We start from the raw sequence: 17,746 nt of genomic DNA, 5'->3' as shown, positions 1-17,746 counted from the left end.
TTGGAATCCCCGGTTTTGCAACTGTCGGAACATTTACATGCTGTCCCCACTTCGGTTCCTTTTAATTGGTACTGTGAACTGTTTTGGACTGTGTCGGACCCCCTACTCAGTCGGTCTATCAAGATGGCGGATGGGATAAAGCCTGGCTTCGGAGATGGGGAGGGGCATCTTTGGTACCAGCCGACTAATTTGGGACCTGCCATTCTTTTTTCATCTGTGGACCCCTGTTCTGCCAACTTCTGTGTACCATTCGACATTTTGAGGACAGGACTTTCTTCCCCTTACGGACTCAGCGAATTTAATCGACGGGGCCAAGGCTGAGATTGTTGTCTGGGTTGTTCATTGTGGTATTATGGTTAACGGGATTGTTTTACTGAATTAACGGAGTCCGGGCGGGGTTGGTTGGGACGGGGGCGAGAGACCGGGAGTGCGTTGAATAAAGCCCTCCTCCATTTCCCCTCTTTGGGTGGGGTTTAATTTCTTTTCCTTTTTTCCCTGTTTCTTCTATATTTCGGGTTTCGGTTCTTGGGCGACAGGCACGCTGCTAAGGGGGTAGGCCTTAGTCATCTGCAGGGTGGGGGGCTGGGGGATGGGAGTTTTGTTTCTTCTTTGTTTCTATGGCCTTTTTTCTCTTCTTATCTATCTTTGGCCTTTTCTTTTCTCTTTTTCCGGGTCAGTGTAGTGGGTTCATTGTTTTTTTTTTTTTTTTTTTAATTTTTGGAAACCTTTATTGTGCATAAACAGCAAACAAATACGGGCCTACAACCACCTGGCCGGCCACAAAACTGTAAGCACTGTTGCAAACCATACGGTACATCGACAGTAGGGTGATACCATTAGACAATCAATTGAAGTTACACTGGACCATGCTGTACTGCCGATATGCAGGAAAAGTGAGGTTAATTTAAAGTTTTATAAAAACAATAGCAAGAATTGGTCCAGGAGAGCCATTGTCCAGTCAGTCTCACTACAGAACAGGTAGTCAGCGATCAGCAGGCGAGTCCCATGAGACAGAGTAACGTTGCAATCAAACTAGAGGCATCGCAAAGGTCACAACAGGATAATTAAGCAAGCAATATGACGAATGCAGACAGGAACCCACCCAGCTTCAAGCCAAACAATAGCCCAAGGACAGAAAGAAGACGAGAAAAGGTGAAAGAAAAGAAGAAAATGAAGGCCCATAGAAACGAAAAAACGTACATTTAAATCCCCCCACCCTACATGCATGCAGAGGCTACGGCCTACCCCCCCCCCCCCCTTGCAGTGTGTCTGTCGCCCATTAGAATACCCGAAATATAGAAACAAGAGACAAAGGAAAGAAAAAAGAAGGAAATAACCCATACTAGAAAGCCGGAGGAGGGCCCAGTACAGTCATTCCCGGTCAATCCCGCCATGCAGTCCATCCCCACCCCGTGAGATAGAGAAACAATAACAGTCTTATTTACGGTATAAAACGGGGCGAGACATCCCGGTTCGCACAATCCAACGCGTAGTTATAAGTGTTCCAATCCGAGTCCCCGCCAGCCTGTCAGTCCCGGTCATGAAACAGAGTTTTTCAGCCCTGGCCAGAACGCGACAGTCCCCCTAAGCACAGCGTCCGAGGAGGGCCCGATCCAAACAAAGCCGGGAAGTAAAATGGCCACCGTCGATGAAGAAGTGGGAGGTAGGGACAAAATGGAGGTCCACAGGCATCAGCCGAGCCACAGGCAAGCAGGAAAAGTACCCCCAAACTCACAAATCGACATACATTCCGTCGCTGGGAAAGAGGTACTTGGGAGGCAGCAAGCCCAAGGGGATACAGTTGCAGCGTGAATGAAGGTTGGGGAAACAGCAACATCCCCACAAACAAAGTCTCGGACTCCGTTGATATTTGTAACAATGTATCCCCAGTAGTACTGTCGGACTGCCATTCACAGGAGTCGTGGCATCGAGAGATAATCCTCACCTCCCTTTCAGTGCTCGGCACCTCGACATCCCCCTCCGCGACTGACAAAGTCGATTCAGTGCAGCGCCGAGAGTTGGCCGGTCGGACCCGTTCCGACCGCCATGCCACATCGTCGCCCATCTTGCCGGAGAGTGCTCGCCATTCCGCCCTGAGCTCAACTAGTGCATCAAAGATATCCCGGCAGGTCGGCTCCGTCTGCAAGCACTGCTGCTCCTCAGTGCGAGACGATGCGTGCAGTGCAGCTCCCAGTTCGCTGTCGGGCAGGGGATTGCTGGTACGAGGCGAGAGTACAATCGCCGCTGCAGAGAGGGCAGCCGCCATTTCCAATGCCTTGGGAGGTGCACAACAGGAAGGGGGCAAACTCAGTCCCAAAGGGTTAGGGTCCGGGCAAGTATGTCGCACGATTCCGGAGCGTTGCAAGGGATAGAACACTGCCGCCGCGATGCAAGTCGGGGCAATCCAGGGGCGACCCACACACAATGGACAGCGCAGGTCAGCCTCAGCCCGGGGGACGATCGCAACAAAGGAACACTTCACCACCGTGTACCGATCTCACAGGTCGGGGCTCCCAGGTGCATCGAAAGGGATCCGTCCGACACCCCCAGCGACGGTGCTACGAGAGAATGGATCCACGCTTCCAGGGCTCAGCGGACTGCAGCCGGTCTGGAGGTCCACGGTGGCAGGGAGTGACACTGGTCTCAGAGCCTGGATACGGAGACCGCCGCCCGTCACGACGATATCTCCGGAAATCTGGCAGGTAGGGACCTCGGTGGAACACTGGGAGTTTCAGTGCGGTCGTGGCTATGTTCCGCTGCGGTGCGAGGCCAGATTTGCGGTCAGGATATAGGTGCGGAACGCACAAGCTTGCGGAGCCGGGAATCGAGCGTCCGTTCAGGTCGCCATCTTGGCTCCTCCCCCAGTGGGTTCATTGTTTGGTCCATCTCTGCTTTCACATCTGTGCCTCAACTCTCGCGATGTTTCGGGTCCACGGGGCGGGCATAAATGTTGGCACGAACCGTAATAGTATGCTTGTTTATCCGGGTGTCGTCTGCTTAAACGCCACTGACCTACATGAAAACAAATTAACTGTGGACACACTGCTATTTCGCTCGCCCCCACTTCATAGCTTGAGATATTGTATGGCACCTGATCCTCCTATCTTATATTATAAAATGAAACCTTTTGTATCCTGTTTCCAATTTGATATGTCTTCCAACCAGTACGCATTGTGGATGTAGCGACTATGCTTCCCGGGAGGCTGGGTCTGAAGTTTTGATCGTAGTATTGTGTTGCAATTGCTTAGCGGCCAGCCCTGGGGGTTGTAGGCCCGTGTTTGTATCTGGTTGAAAATGTCAAATAAAGGTTTAAAAAAAAATCAAAGAGAGGACCGAGCCAGGGCCGAGCCGAGCCGGGTGCCCAGCTCGGCTCAAAGAGACAGTACGCAGACAGTACATAGACTGCAAACAGCTTCCGTTGGTATAGCAGGTGCAGTGGCACCAGATTCCAGAGGTCTGAGTAATCCACTTAACCGTGATTATTCCTATATTTTATCATTAAAACAGCAGCTAGGGGGGCCCATATTTTCCCTAGTAATAGGGCCCATACATACTAGAGTCCATACATGCCTTAGACATGGGCTGGTTGGTGTCTGGGTGGTATTCCATCTTCCTTTGCATGCAAATTTGTTGCAAAGTGATCTGTCTCGAACTAGGCTGTGGGCCGGGTAGACGGGAACGGTCCATGCTGAGCATGAATGGCTGCGCAACCACACACCGGCTTATCATTGATTTGACGGGCACTATAAACTTAATGGTCTGGAAATGAGTGCATTCCATCCATTCCAATGTTTAGCAATTTCCCGCTTGGCGCTAGACAAAAGGCTTATTCATACTGTACATTAAGGTTAGGTCCGTAACAGTTAAACCCGGTGCACAGTTTAATTTCTGCTGAATCGAACACAACAATGCTAATCAGATCTGATTTTATGTTTTTAATAATTAGACGAATAACCCAATATGCAATCAAGATTTTTCGCTGGTTGATGCAAATTGCTAGTTGTTAAATTTGTAAATTGCATTCATACTCAAATACGGGAAAGAAGATTTATTGTAAAAAATTATCTATTGCATTGTATGATTCTGTACTCTTGGATATTTGGGGATTAATAAATACAAGTGGAAATATATTTTTCCCTTTGGGAAAAACTTACGGTTTTATTATTTCCAAAATTGTCTCTGAAATATTTAGTCTTTTTTTTTTACAAGTTCATGCACCATTTGTTAGGGCAACAAGAGAAATAAAAAGGTTCTATTAGGACTTGGGCTATTGGGGCCAAACATGCTCCTTTTGCAGATGCAACAAGGGTTGTGGCTGAAAAGGGATGCTCGGGATAAAGTACAAATGCAAAAAGAACGATTGATGGACAAAATGTAAAAGAATGTCAAACATTCACCCCAGTACAGAGATCTGGTACTAAATCCATCACCATAAAGTACAGGCCGCTCCCCTTCTGGTCGAAGAATATGCAGTGGGTAAGCCATGTCGTGTGTCCCCTAACACTTTCTGGGATATAAAGTGCTACACAAAACCTAAATTAATAAATATATCAAATATTACCTAATTTTCCTCATAGATACTGTAGAAGCTTTTACAAAGAGTGTCAGAGAAGCCAATATGCTATTGGAATGGAAGATTTGCAAAAAGACTCTTCTCCGATACCTGCCTCCAAGACTGAGGGTTTCGGAGGATCTTTGTTAGATGCTTTTAGAAGGCATCCGTGAGAAGACCGAAAGGATGTGATGGCTGTTGAATGAGAATATTCCAGACTTCTTTTTATTATACCATGTCTCGAGATTTAAATTAAATGTGCAAATATTCGTTGTTCCAGTGCTCCAGTGCTTATTAACTGAAGATGTGGTTCCCCCAGCACTGAATTTATAATGCGTGTATGGGCTGAGGCTATAAGCAAAGATTGACCCCCAGCCTGATGCATTAATATTCATAAGGCGGTTAGTGATTGGGTGATGCACAGTTTTGATGTAGAGCGGCAGAGATGGATCAGGGAGTTATTTGCTTGCTGCTGACATCTGTTGATGCCCATAAATCACACGTTTGAATCTCAGGAGGGTGCACAAAGCCCTTTCTCTTTCCGATCCCATTAAATGGGGTTTTATCCAATTGGGTAACAGTAACAAGAGTTATGGAATGGAATGCAGCTGCTTCAGAAGTGAGACTCAGTGTCATGTGGGAGACATTTGGTCTACTAATGCTTGGCATCTTCAAGAACAAAGCAGAAGTGGGCAACAATGCACCAGCATTACTTTGCAAATGGTTTGCGCTGGTTGTTGACTGACACAAAACATTGATCTCCTTGCAATTGCAGATGCAGTTTGAAATGTTCCATGTATTTCTTTAGAGTAGGGAAAATACCCTAATGTGGTAGTTGGATAAAGACTCTTTAAGAAAATGTGGAATTGTCATGAAGTTTGTGGAGCCTGCACCCTTGTGCTACAGCATCTTCACAGCGATGTAAATCATTTGAACACCTGCCACTTAGAATTCTAGTGTTTTTTGGACTATAGTAGCTATTGGAGCCCGAATATGAATTGCAAGGAATTTTACGTGTAGAGTTCCTGCAATCACAAGTTAGACCCCTTCGAATAGAGACTAAGCGTATGGACCTGGATGTACCAGGTAGAATTCCGCGTAGTAGTCCCAATTCAGGAGAGTTTTATGTAGACATTTACCACTTGCTGTGAGTGGATAGTAAATGTCTGCAAGGGCTCACATGCAGGTTGGGAGGATGAGTAGGGACGAGAGTCAGGAGGATGGAGGGGGTAGGTGAGCATGTTGACTGACAGGCCCCCGTGCCAATGCAGAAAGATAATTACATTTTCCAACTGGTAAAATTGCAAAAACATGGTGCGGAACAACAAATCACTGATAATTGTGCAAAACGTGGGAAATATGCTTTGCAATTCATATAATCGGTGCCTATGTGTTTCCTTTCACACGTACTTTGCTGTCAAATATTGGAAAAGTTTCGTTTTAAGGTTAAAACATTTTGTGGTGATGAGCCTCTTGCAAGAAACACTTTCTGCTGGGTACGTGTATATTCTAATCTGAAAGAGGGCATTGGTGGAGAATCACTCTGATCGACACATCTTTTGAGTTGAGTAGCATCTTGAGATGAAGACAATGCTGGGTTCAGGCTAAGACACATTTAGGGGATCATCTCAGTTGGGGACGAGTAGCAAAATTCACCCCATTGCCTTGGGAAGTAAGAATCAACAAAATGTCCATTTGACTAGGCTGGCATAATCCCCTCCATCACTCTACACAAAAAAGATTTCATGTTTGCTCCTTCACCGCCCTCCATAGTGGTATCCTGGTGGGCAATCTGCATTTCCACAATGAATAGTCAGGATCTAAATTGTGCATGGAATGAATCTGTATGGTGGTTATTTGCATTATCTTTGGTTATGCTGTAAAAATAAAACCTGGTTCGGCACTCGAGGTTTGTCAGTGAATAGGTGTCCATGAGACAGAATTTCCTCAAAATGGTAATCTTGGTGTCAGCATCTAACAGAGATAGTGGTCAAGCTCCAGAATCGTTTCAGTCGGACAAACAAGAAGTTGATGTCCAGTTAAAAACATTAAGTAGATACCTGGAAGTTCTGGCTAGTCTACTGTTCCAAATCTAGTTCTCAGCTCTTCTCTGACAGCTTTCACATTTCCTTCTTTCCCCACCTTCCTGTTTTTCTCTGTGTAACAACTCTTTATCACACGTCTATGCCTGTGGATGGAGACCTAGCAACTGCCAGCCACTTTCACCTTAACTAAGCAACTTTCAGCCTGAGGTTAATATGTTTATTCTGTTGAGGCTCTAGATGTGTCTGTCTCGCAGAGTGCTGGCACCTTTCTTTTTCTAGTGGTATCCATTATCTGCCAGGATGTGTAAATGCAGCCATGCTGGCGGCCAGGATTCGGTCACTTAGGACAGCTCACCCTCTATAGAAAATAGAGCATTCATGCTGCGCCTTTCTAGTCCCTACAAGGGAGTTAGGGCTATGTATCTGGTCACTCTCCAGGCCCTCAAGCAGTGTCTCTTTCAGTGTCTCCAGATACAACAATGGCACAAAGAAGCAGGAGGCAGTACGGCTGTATTTTAGCAGTCATTTTGTGGGAAGGGGAGCTGTTGAAGATGTATTTGTATTTCTACTGAAATTTCATATTATTGCACTGCACCTTATACGTTGTACTTTGATTATTGACAGGTTTCTTTAATATATATATATATATATTGGTAAGGCCAGCAACACACCATCATGAATACAGTACAAGAGTTGATTGCAAGTTCATTCCAGTCACGGCCACTTGAACAAAAACTACAGATAAAGCAATTAGGACCTCATCAGCCTGAAATAAACCTACAGCAAACTTCCCAGGACAGAGGAAAAATGTCAAAACGTACATTCTCAAATGCCTGGTACACAAAAGCTGATTGGCTTACAGGGTGCCCTATAAAAAATTCTCGGTTCTGCTTCCCCTGCTTGATGTTTGGCGGTGACTTTTCTTGGACACGGCAAGGCTTAGTTGACCTGAAGCACATCTCTGAAAAAATAAAGAAGCATGCGCTCACAAGAAATCATCTGGAAAACCTGACAAAACTGGGAATGTTGGGGGAAGACACACCAATTGAGCAGCAGATAAATGATGCATATCGCAAATCCATTCAAAAACACAATGAAGCTGTTGATAAGAACAGACAAAATCTATCCAAGATCATTGATTCCATTCGTTGCTGTGGTGCTTTCGAACTGGCATTGCGAGGCCATGATGAATCAGAAACTTCCTCAAAACCTGGGATCTTCCTAGGCCTAGTGGATTTAATGTCAACCATAGACCAGGTTTTGGAAACACATTTAGCACGTGCTACAGTCTTTAACCACTTCCATGCTAGTGACAAGGTCAACTCGTCATGGGTTTTACCTGCCCTGTGCTTATGACGAGTTGACCTTGTCCCGAACAATGGAAAATCTGGGAATCCAGCACCGAGGGGGAAAACCCCTTAGCAGCCAAGGTGTTAAGGGCACCTCAAATACAATACAAAATGAACTCCTTGACTGTACGCTCGAAATTATAAGAAGCCATATTGTGCAAGAGTTGCGAAACAAAGACTTTGTGGCTATTCAGGCTGATGACACCACTGATGTGGCCACTAAAACACAGTCTGTGTTAGTGTTTCGGTACCTTGACAGTGACAGAAACGTTGTGGAGAGGTTTTGTGGCTTCACGCATTTAAGAGACTCTAGTGCAGCAACCATCACTGAAGCAATACTGTGTCAACTGGACTTAATTTTCCCGGACCTGCCTCAAAAACAAAAACTTATCGCACAAAGCTATGATGGTGCGTCCGTAATGAGTGGAAGCCTTAGTGGAGTACAGAAACGAATTAGAGATGTGTACCCTAATGCTCATTTTGTGCACTGTTACGCCCACAAACTCAATCTTAGTATGCAACAGGCGGTATCAAAGATCAGAGAGACACGAGTTTTCTTTCAGGATATTGAAGGCATAGCAGCATTCTTCACACGTTCCCCCAAAAGAATAGAAGCCCTTCATGAGATTGTGGACAAAAGCGTACCAAGGGGATCCTCAACTCGTTGGAAGTTTCACATTCGTACAGTCAACTTTTTTTACTTTATTTTTGTCGCAGAGTCATATAATATACAAACAATTGTGCCGACAGTTCCATTAGTAAGGACCATAATCTGCAGGTCCATAGGTGAACAACACACAGCCCATCAGCCCACATCCCGAAGGCCGGGCGGCGGTAGGTGGTAACGTGCCCGAACTGATGGAGAACATAGCAATGCATCTGCACGGCAGGATAATCTGATCCGCTTTTGTTTTTTGTTTTTTATACAGGTTACCCCCCAACTCCCCAAGAAAGTACCCCCCCCCCCAAAACTGGCATCAATTGATAAAAGAAGTGTGTATACAGTTCGTTCACCTCAGTATGGCACTCCCAGGGGCAGACAAGACAGCAACACTTGACAAGAGTAAGAAGGAAACCTTCCGGGATTGAACACAACATCACCATGATAGAACCTATACGTGCGTGGCCGGCTAGGCCCTACCACAAATCAATACCCCCCTTCCCCTGCCCCTCCACCCTCACTTTCGGATCCTGTATCCTCCGGGGTGAACAACTCCGCACTCGTGCCATCGGAATCCTCAGCAGTCGCTCCCATCACACGCATCATTCTCTGCGCAAGCAGGTCTTCTTGTAGCTTCTCATCCCTACGCACGTGCTGCATAAAAGTTTCTTCAGCTAGGGACCATTCCCCCACATCTCTAAGCCACTGCGACACCTCGGGGCCCTCTGTCCCATCCATGTAATCGCTACCCTCCTCCTCGCCAACACCAACAGCAGTTGTAACATTTTGTATGACAGGTTACGCTTCTTGGGTTTAGGGACCAAGGCTAACAAACAATGAAGGGGAGTCAGCTCCATTCGGAGATCGGTAACCGTGCGAATGTGCTCCACCACTGACTGCCAGAAGGCTTTAACTAGCGGGCAGCCCCAGGCCAGATGGAGGAAGGCCGCTCCCGCCGCCCCACATCTAGGACAATCGTCCCTTTTGTCCAGGGAAATACGTCTCAGGGTGACCGGTGTCACATATGTGCGGTGCATAAAGTTAAAATGAATTAATTTAAACCTTGCATTACAAGACACCTTCCGGGTAACCGTGCCTATGCGTTTGCGCTGTCCCGGTTCCAAAACAAGCCCCAGGTCAGACTCCCATGCCACCCAGGCCGGGGGGACCGGCAGGGTGGAGTCCTGCCTCATAGCCGAATACAATAAGGTTATCAGCCTCCTGCCCCTACCACAGGAGAGGATAATATTGAGGGTATGGGACTTCGGGGGCGCCTCAGGGAACTGTGGCCAGGTATCCCGTGCCATTTCCTGAAGGCCCCTGTAGTGTAGGTAATGGCCCCCACTGAGTCCGAAGGTCTCCGTCGCCCGTTCGATGGACAGAAACGTATCATCCGGGTAAAGGTCAGCCAGTAACTCGCAACCCCCCGTTCTCCACTCTCGGAAGGGCATGTGTTCTTCCATGGCCACCACTGGGGCCAGGATCCATACCGGCAGCTCCCTGTGAAATGGGGCCCTCCGTAAGATTCTTTCCACAAAGCGCTGCCAGATTGCCGCAGTGTGTCGCACTATGTATGGCAGTGTCCCATCTGCACCTCTCCCGTGCATCAGAGCCATCTGTACCGTCCTCTCATCCGATCTACCCGCCAGGAGCTGCAATTCCCAGTTGTCTGAGTCTGCAAACCACCTGGCAGCAGGCAACAGCTGGGCCGCATAGTAATATAGGTCAAACCTCGGCGGCTCCAGCCCCCCTTCCTCCCAGCTCCGGACCATCGTGTGCAGGGCAACCCTACTATGCCTGCCCGCCCAAAGTAAGGACGTGAGGAGTGTGTTGAGGGTGCGAAATATCCGCGGAGGGAGCGGGCACAGAGAATTTTGCAAGGTATATAGCACTCTTGGCAGCATCACCATTTTTGCCACCGCTAGGCGTCCCATCAGGGAGAGAGGCAGTGTGTTCCAAAAGGAAATAGACTGTTGCAGGGATGTAATCACCCGATCCGCATTACGGGCTAGTATCTGCTCATCGGACGGTGCCACCTGGATCCCTAAGTAGCGGAAGGCCTCCAGTTCCCACCGCAGCCCTAGGTTCTGTAAGTCCCCATGTACGTCCACATCATTAATGCGCAGACCCGAGGCTGCCCCAAAACTGTCCAGCAGCCGCAGCAAAACCGGCAGCGATTCCCGCGGAGAAGTTAAATAAAACAGGGCATCGTCAGCATACAAGGAAACCGTGTGCACAGTATCCCCCACTTTGATCCCCATTGGGACATCGTGGTACGGACTGCGACCGTTAATGGCTCAATCGCCAGGGCAAACAGAAGCGGTGAGAGGGGACACCCCTGACGAGTGCCCCTCCCCAATGCCCAATCTTCAGAACATGCGGCCCCAAGTTTAACTCTGGCATGAGGCGCCTGATACAGTATCTGGATCCATCTGCAAAACACGGGCCCCAATCCTACCCGTCGAAGCACCTCTAACAGGTACCCCCAACTAACTGTATCAAATGCTTTGGCTAAGTCTATCGAAACCAGGACCTGGGGATCCTCCCTGCCGCGCACCTCATGCAGGATATGGTTTAACCGCCGTAGATTCATCGCGGTGTTACGGCCGGGGATAAACCCACACTGGTCTTGGTGTACTAACTGGGCCATGTGTGGCGCCAAGCGAGTGGCTAACAGTTTGGTCAGGATCTTCACGTCCGCGTTAATCATCGTTCAATCAATCAATCAATCAGTGACACTTATAAAGCGCGCTACATACCCATAGGGTCTCAAGGCGCTGGGGGGGGGGGGGGTGCCGCTACTGCTCGAACAGCCAGGTCTTCAGCTTCTTCCTGAAGGAGAGGTGGTCTTGGGTCAAGCGCAGGTCGGACGGGAGGGAGTTCCAGGTCTTGGCGGCCAGGTAGGAGAAGGACCTTCCTCCTGTAGTCGCTCTTCGGATGCGGTGGACGGCGGCGAGGGCGTGGTTGGCTGATCGGAGGTGGCGTTTGGGAGCGTAGAAGTTGACTCGGCTGTTGAGGTAGCTCGGGCCTTGGTCGTGTAGGGCTTTGTGTGCGTGGGTGAGGAGGCGGAAGGTGATTCTCTTGTTGATGGGGAGCCAGTGAAGGTCTCTCAGATGTCCGGAGATGTGGCTGGATCGTGGGATGTCGAGGATGAGTCTGGCTGAGGCGTTTTGGATCCGCTGGAGTCTCTTCTGGAGCTTGGCGGTGGTCCCGGCGTAGAGGGCGTTGCCGTAGTCCAGTCGGCTGGTGACGAGGGCCTGGGTGACGGTCTTCCTGGTCTCTGTGGGGATCCACCAGAAGATCTTCCGTAGCATGCGTAGGATGTTGAAGCACGCCGAGGAGACGCTGCTGACTTGCCTGGTCATGGAGAGGGAGGAGTCCAGGATGAAGCCCAGGTTTCGTGCATGGTCTGTCGGTTTGGGTGCGGTGCCCAGGGCGGGAGGCCACCAGGAGTCGTCCCAGGCGGAGGGAGAGGAGCCCAGGATGAGGACCTCCGTCTTGTCCGAGTTCAGTTTCAGGCGGCTGGTCGTCATCCACTCGGCTACCTCTTTCATCCCTTCGTGTAGGTTGGCTCTGGCGGCGGCGGGGTTGTTGGTCAGGGAGAGGATCAGCTGGGTGTCGTCGGCGTAGGAGATGATGCTGAGGTGGTGTTTGCGTACGATGGCCGCGAGGGGGCTCATGTAGACGTTGAAGAGGGTGGGGCTCAGGGATGATCCTTGGGGGACGCCGCAGATGACTTCGGAGGCCTCTGACTTGTACGGTGGTAGGCGGACTCGCTGTGTTCTTCCGTCGAGGAAGGAGATGATCCATTCCAGCGCCTTGTCCTGGATTCCGATGTTGCTGAGGCGCCGTACCAGGGTGCGGTGGCAGACCGTGTCGAATGCCGCGGAGAGGTCTAGGAGGATGAGGGCCGCTGTTTCTCCATTGTCCATCAGGGCCCGGATGTCATCGGTGGCGGCGATGAGGGCGGTCTCGGTGCTGTGTTTGGCTCGGAAGCCGGACTGTGAGGGGTCGAGGGATCCGTTCGTCTCGAGGAAGGCGGCCATCTGCTTGTTGACGGTCTTCTCGATGACTTTGGCTGGAAACGGGAGAAGCGAGATGGGGCGGTAATTCTTGAGGTCGGTGGGGTCCGCTGTTGGTTTCTTGAGTAGAGCGCTGAGTTCGGCGTGTTTCCAGCTCTCGGGGAAGATGGCGGTGTCGAAGGATGTGTTGATGATGTCTCGCAGGTGGGGTGCGATGACAGCGTTGGCCTTGTTGAAGATGTGGTGAGGGCAGGGGTCGGTTGGTGATCCGGAGTGGATTGAGTTCATCGTGCGGATGGTGTCTTCTGTGCTGATCGGGGTCCAGGCGTGGAGGGTGGTGGTGGGGGGGGGTGGCTGGTCGGTCGTGGTGTGCGTAGGTTGGTTGTTGAAACTGCTGTGTATGTCTGTGATCTTGTTGTGGAAGTAGGAGGCGAGGGAGTTGCAGAGGTCTTGCGATGGGGTGATGTCGTTGTTTCCTGCGTTGGGGTTGGAAAGCTCTTTCACGATGTTGAAGAGTTCCTTGCTGTTGTGTGCGTTGTTGTCCAACCGGTCCTTGAATGCTGTTCTCTTGGCGGCGCGGATCAGCTGGTGGTGTTTCCGGGTGGCAAGTTTGTAGGAGGTCCTGTTGTCCGGTGTCGGATCCCTTTTCCAGACTTTCTCGAGGGCTCGGCAGTTCTTCTTGGAGCTCTTGAGTTCGTCGGTGAACCATGGGGCCTTCTTGCTGCCGGGTCTGCTAGGCGGGGTCCTCAGCGGGGCGAGTTCGTCCGCGCAGTTGCTGATCCACTTCGTGATGTTATCGGCGGCCTGGCTGGGGTTCGCTGAGCTGGCAGGAGGGTGTTGGCTCAGGGAGGTGGCGAGCTGGTCTGCTGTGATCTTGTTCCAGCTTCTGCGGGCGGTGTGTTGCTGGTGTTGGTGGGTCGTCGTTCTCTTGAAGGTGAAGTGGACGCAGCTGTGGTCCGTCCATTGAAGCTCTGTGGCGTGGCTGAAGTCGATGTCTGTGCTGGATGAGAAGACGGCGTCGAGTGTGTGTCCGGCGAGGTGGGTGGGGGTGGACACCAGTTGCTTGAGTCCCAGGTTGGCGAGGTTGTCGAGCAGGGTGCTGGTGTTGCGGTCGTTGTTGTTCTCCAGATGGAAGTTGAGGTCCCCCAGGAGGATGTAGTCAGCGGAGGGGAGGGCATGCGGGCTGACGAAGTCGGCGATGTCCTCGCTGAATTGCGTGCGTGGTCCCGGGGGTCGGTAGATCAGGGTGCCTCTGAGGGTGGTGTTCGGGTTGGTGTGGATCTGGAAGTGCAGGTGTTCGGCGCTGGTCAGGGTGTTGTCGGTGCTGGTCGTGAGACGGATGGTGTTCTTGTGGATGATGGCGATGCCTCCTCCCATCTGGTTGGCGTTTCGGTCCCTCCGGACGATCTTGTAGCCCTCCGGGATAGCGATGGCGATGTCGGGAGCTGAAGAGGCGTTCATCCAGGTCTCCGTGAGGAAGGCAACGTCAGGGGCTGTGGCGTCTAGAAGGTTCCAGAGTTCGATGGCGTGTCTGTGGATGGAGCGGGTGTTGAGCAGGATGCACTTGAGGTGGGTGCTGCTGGAGTTCGACTTGGCGGGTGCTGGTGCGGGGCTGGTCCGGATGCAGGAGAACTTGCAGGCATGGCAGCTGAAAGGTCCGTGGGTGTGTCGTGGTGTGGCTTGATGGCATTCAGGGAGTCGGCCGGAGTTGAGAGCGATGAGGGTGGTGGCGGAGTACGTCAGGCGGGTCGGTCGGGGTCTTCGTGGGCCAGGGGTCCTGGCGCTGGTCGCGATCCGGTCGCGGACGGGCGCAGACGGGCTTACCTTTGGCGCGCCTTCGGCGCACAATCGGCGCGCCCGCTGCGCGTGACCGCTGCGCGTTCGCACGGTCGCCATTTAAAGGCGAAGTGCGCGGGTGGGCGGAGCAGCTGGGAGGCGGGAGCGGGGAGGGAACAGAAGAGAAAAGGGGCGGGGCTTGATGGCGGTGGCGGGAAGCGGGAGCGGGGAGGGAGAGCGGAGGGCGGCGAGGTAGGCGGGCACACAGGAAGGAGACAGGCACAAATGGAAAAAAAACACGAAGAAAAACGGGGCACTGGGTACAGGCAACAATGTAGGTCAAAACAGAGGCAAAAACAGAAGACAAACGCTCTGACGGCAACTAAAAAAACAAGCACAAATTTCCGACAGAAACCGGCAAAAACAAAGGGGAGCGCTCAAGACGGCAGCGAGGCCGGCGCTGAGGCAGAGGCAGGCACAGGAGCACACGCAGCAGCTGGTGGCCGTGCGGCGCGGGGGTGTCCCACAAGTGGGACACCCCCGCTGCGGAAGGCCGCAGGATCACAACCGTCGCCACCCGGCTTCAGGAGCATGCAGATCTCACCCTGATACATTGTGGGCGGGAGGAATCCATCCTCCAGCGCCTTAAGGAAGACCTGGAGGAGGAGGGGGCCGAGCATGTCCCCGAACGTGTGGTAAAATTCGGACGGAAACGCATCTCTTCCCGGGGATTTAGCCCTTGGTAGACCAGCCATAGCCACCCGTACTTCGTGAAGCGTTAAAGCCCCATCCAACTCCTCTGCCTCTTCTCCCAAGAGGGCCTGAAGAGTCAGTCCCTGCAGGTAAGGCTGATACGAGGCGTCCGTGACCAGGGGATCCGCTGTCTACACTTGCTGCAGGTGGGTCTGAAGGACACGGAGAATACTCGTTTCCAAATGCACCATCACCCCATCTGGGCCCCTCAGGGCAACAATCCGTGCTGGGGCCGTTTCTTTCTTCAAAATCCAGGCCAACAGTCGGCCGGACTTGTCCCCCTCCCGGTGAAGACGCTGTCTGAATTGACCCTGAGTAAACTTATCAAGGCGAGTAAGTATATCGTGTACGCGTTCCCGGGCCTCGCGCTCCGACGCCAATTCTGGTTCCCCAGGGTCCGGTAAGGCCTGATGGATCAGCAGGGTGTCTTCTGCTTCCCGCAGCTCGCGAGTCAGCTGTTGCCGGACCCCATAGGTGAGTCCCATACATGCACCCTGGACCACTGCTTTCAGGGTGTCCCATTTCGTTGATAGGGGTATGTCGTCCCCTTCCCAGTTCAAATCAATATAGTTCATGAGGGCCGTCTGTACATGATCCCTTCCCACTTGGTCCTGTAAAAGGTCCGAAGGCATCCTCCAAGTGCGGGAGCGGCAAGGCCGGTCAATCTCCCGTGTAGCGCACAACACCGGAGAGTGGTCGGACAGGAATCGGGCCAGATGTGTGATCGTTAATGAAAAGGAAGCATCAATGTTAGCAGCAAGGATCCTATCTAGCCTACTATTGGTGTTGTGCGTTGGGGTGTAACAGGTGTATAGTTTCTGTGAGGGGTGACCCTGGCGCCACACATCCGCTACCCCAAAATTAGACATTACCTCTCGAAGTCTCGCCGTCATGCGAGGTTTCGTTCCCGCTCGGGGAGGATGTCTGTCTAGGACGGGATCCAAAACACAGTTAAAATCCCCAAACCATAAGAGAGGGCTATCCAAATCTGACACCAGGACCTCCTGAATTTGTGAGTAGAAGGCCGCGTCATCTACATTGGGCGCATACGAATTAAGTAGTGTAAGGTCCCTTCCATTCAACTTCACCCTCAACAGCAGGTACCTGCCCTCAATGTTCGCCTCAGCATACTGTACAGCAAGGGGGACCCCGGGAACCACCCAGAACAGCACCCCCGCGCATAAGTGGAAAAGGAAGAGTGAAACACCTGACCCCGCCATTTCTTAGCCAGCTTTTGCGCACCCTCCTCATTCAGATGTGTTTCTTGCAAACATGCAATAGAGATGCCATGCCTCCGGAGGAAAGACAGGACCCTGTGTCTTTTGGTACAAGTGCCCAACCCACGCACGTTCCATGTTAGGAATTTGTATCCCATGTTCCTTGTGATCGCCCTGCCGGGCCGTGAAGTCTACTGCCATTATACCGCCTCCTAAGGGCCTGAACGGTGATACACATGATGCCTGTAACAAAATACTTCAAAAACTCCCCCCCTCCCACCAACCCCCCTGTTTCATAACATTCAAGGAACACACCCCTCCACTCCCACCTACGGGCAGGATAATGGCAACACAAACAGTTTCCCCACCCGCGAGCAAAAGGACAGCAACAACCAAAAACGCTACCCAGCCCTTCCCCTGCCAGTGCCAGGACGTACACAGCCACCCCATACAACCCACTGAACCCACACTCACACACAACTAACCAGACCCACCCACCCTCCCCCCCAGCTCCCCGAGGACCCAATGTTCCAGGACCGTCTCCAGGGATGTCTATTGAGCCGGGCTCCCATGCTAGGCGACGATCCGCCAGAGACTTGTGTGCCCCACACCACAGCATCCCGGCCAACGGGGCACCAGTGCTCTGCCGCAGTCGAGTATCCAGGGCTCCCAACTCCAAGCCAAGACAGCATGGATCTAACAAAGACCCAGAAAGGGGTCTCCTCACCCCGGAGGACAACAACACAGTAACAAATCAGTACCTTAGATCAGAGCTCACTCAAGCTGTGGTTCAGAAAGGCCAGTTTCCGGGATCACTGGAGCAGTATAGTCCGTATCAGGCAAGGTTTCCTGCAAGATATCCGGGACCAGGACCTCACCAGGGGCAGATGCCCCAGGGGACACCTGGGCAACCCCTGTTGATGATGTTCTCATGCGAAGTGCTCCATCTTCCCCCACCGTGACCCGAGGCTCAGCAGAAGAACCCTGGGATCGGGACCGGCGTCTTCCTCTGCCCCGACGGCGTCTCGGGGGTCGAGTCCCCCAGGTCTCGCGGGGGCCTCCCCGCTCACCAGGGGGTAGGTCATCTCCCCGTATCTCGAGCCACTCCCACACCTCTGCCGGGGACTCGAAGAAGTGAGCGCGGCCCTGGGAGAGCACCTTGAGTTTGGCCTGGTAGAGGAGCATGTATTGGAGTTTCATTTCCCGGAGTTTCTGCTTGACTCCCAAGTAGGACTTCTGTTGCTCCTGCACCTGCTGAGTATAATCCGGATAGATGGAAACTCGGCTATTTTCGATTGTGAGGGACTCCATTTCCCTCGCGGCACTCAGGATACAATCACGATCTTTATAGTTCAGGATCTTCGCAATTAG

Source organism: Lissotriton vulgaris, chromosome 2_1 (assembly GCF_964263255.1).
Source record: "Lissotriton vulgaris chromosome 2_1, aLisVul1.2, whole genome shotgun sequence".
Classification (NCBI taxonomy): Eukaryota; Metazoa; Chordata; class Amphibia; order Caudata; family Salamandridae; genus Lissotriton; species Lissotriton vulgaris.
Note: the sequence above shows the minus strand (reverse complement) of the source record.